This window comes from Mustelus asterias, chromosome 17 (genome assembly GCF_964213995.1).
Source record: "Mustelus asterias chromosome 17, sMusAst1.hap1.1, whole genome shotgun sequence".
NCBI classification, from domain to species: Eukaryota; Metazoa; Chordata; class Chondrichthyes; order Carcharhiniformes; family Triakidae; genus Mustelus; species Mustelus asterias.
In genome coordinates, this window is record NC_135817.1 from 76,012,587 (window position 1) to 76,014,970 (window position 2,384).

General features: G+C 48.5%; 1 non-coding gene across 1 annotated transcript; it reads right to left on the bottom strand.

Moving 5' to 3' along the window:
• Positions 1-739: 739 nt before the first annotated feature.
• On the bottom strand, positions 740-812 carry trnav-aac (transfer RNA valine (anticodon AAC)). Its single transcript has one exon. It is a non-coding gene; the product is annotated as a tRNA-Val (tRNA).
• Between the last annotated feature and the right edge of the window lie 1,572 nt (positions 813-2,384).

Here is a 2,384-nt window from a genome sequence, read left to right on the forward strand (position 1 = left end):
CATAGAAGAAGAATCATAGAATCCATATAGTACGGAAGGAGGCCTTTCAGCCCATCGAGTCTGTACCAACCACAATCCCACCCAGGCCCTATTCCCACAACTCCACGCATTTACCCTGCTAGTCCCCCAGACACTCGGGTCAATTTAGCCTGGCCAATGCACCTAACCCACACATCTTTGGACTGTGGGAGGAAACGGGAGCACCCGGAGGAAACCCACGCAGACACGGGGAGAACGTGCAAAGTCCGCACAGACAGTGACCCAAGCCAGGAATCGAACGCAGGTCCATGGCGCTGTGAGGCAACAGTGCTAACCACTGTGCCACCGGCGTGCCAGCCAAAAAATCCCCGAGCCGCCACACTCGGGCAAGAAGGTGCAGACTCCATACAGGATGTGGAAATGCCGGCGTTGGACTGGGGTAAGCACAGTGAGAAGTCTCACAACACCAGGGTAAAGTCCAACAGGTTTATTTGGTAGCACAAGCCACAAGCTTTGGCTTGTGCTACCAAATAAACCTGTTGGACTTTACCCTGGTGTTGTGAGACTTCTTACCAGACTCCGCACAGTGACCCAAGCTGGGAATTGAACCTGGCTCCCTGGTGCTGTGAGGCAGCAGTGCTAACCACCGTGCCACCTATTAAAGCATTTGAGTTGATGTAACATCGAGTTTCACATAATGTTGAGCAATGAACTTAAATCATGCAGACGTCACACTCCCTCAATGGGGAAGATCTAACAGTGCTCCTGCCCAGTTTCGAACTGGGGACCATTCGCGTGTTAGGTGAACGTGATAACCACTACACTACAGAAACAGCTAAATTACACCCGATCTGTCATCTTGCCCACTGATGTCTATATGTCCTCCCAGTCTCTCTGCGTCTTCCTTACAGCTCCCATCAACTAAATTTTGCGCACTTCTGCTGCCCTTGTCCTTCTAGATGGAAGTGGTCGTGGTTTGGAAGGTGCTGTCTAAGGATCTTTGGTGAATTGCTGCAGTGCATCTTGTGGATAGTACACACTGCTGCTACTGAGCGTCGGTGGTGGACGGAGTGGATCTTTGTGGATGTGGTGCCAATCAAATGAGCTGCTTTATCAAATTAAGGAGGAGTTATAGATTTTTAATTGGTAATTGGTTGAAGGGTTAAGGGGAGATGGCAGGAAAATGGGGATGAGGAGCATATCAGCCGTGATCGAATGACGGAGCAGACTCAATGGGCCGAATGGCCTAATTCTGCTCCTATAAATTATGAACTTGGAAATTAGCTGATCTCAACCAAGGTGACAGTGCGAATGTTACAATGGCATCGGTGTTGGATGAGAACTTGAAGAGAAAAACCCAGGGTTGTGGAGAAAGTGACTGTGGTGGCTGTTCAGGGGAAGTGCCTGATGGGACTATCCGTATTACTCTTCCAAACAACTAGCAGGCAGTGTAGGCCGAATGATCATCCTGTGCGCTGGAACCATTCAAGGGCTATTATACAGTTAGAATCATACAGTGCCGAAGGAAGCCATTTGGCCCATCAAGCCTGCACCGACAACAATCCCACCCAGGCCCCATCCCCACAACCCCAGTTATTTACCCCGCTAATCCCTCTCATTAACACATCCCAGGACACGAAGGGGCAATGTAGCATGGCTAATACACCTAACCCGCAGATCTTTGGACTGTGGGAGGAAACTGGAGCACCCGGACGAAAGACACGGGGAGAAGGTGCAAACTCCACACAGACAGTGACCCGAGGTCGGGAATCGAACCCAGGTCCCTGGTGCTGTGAGGCAGCAGTGCTAACCACTGTGGCACCGTGCGTTAGCGTTGAAGGAAAATACTATCAGATAAAAAGTATCACATGACAATGAGATGCTTTACTTCGTATTTTAGCACCAGGGTCATTACAATATGTAATTTATTAGCCATTCAACCTTCATTCTCATGGTTGAAGTGGTCACCAAGGCAACAATCCTATAACCTATTCCCTGCAGCTGTGCAGATAAGGCGATGAATGCTTTTTTTTGGCCGGGGGGGGGGGGGGGGGGGGGGGGGGGGGGGGGGGGGGGGGGGCAGTGGGATTTAGTTTTAAATACTAAAATTATCAGAAATTTACTGTTCAGGATTGGAAAGGGAGGTCAAATGTCAATGCTCTTCCCCTCTCGTAACTCTTTAGACTACCAGGAACAAGTATTCTACCAAAAGCATAATTTAAAAAAATGTCTCCCACATACAAAATACTAAAAAAAGCTCTGGTTGCTGTGGTAGCAATGCACATCCTGACAACCATGAGAGGTCAGAAATACAAAAAACACTTTACCCACTGAGCGTGCATACGGCAATGTTGTGAGATGACAAATAATTTGATTTATTATTGTCACGTGTATTAGTATACAGT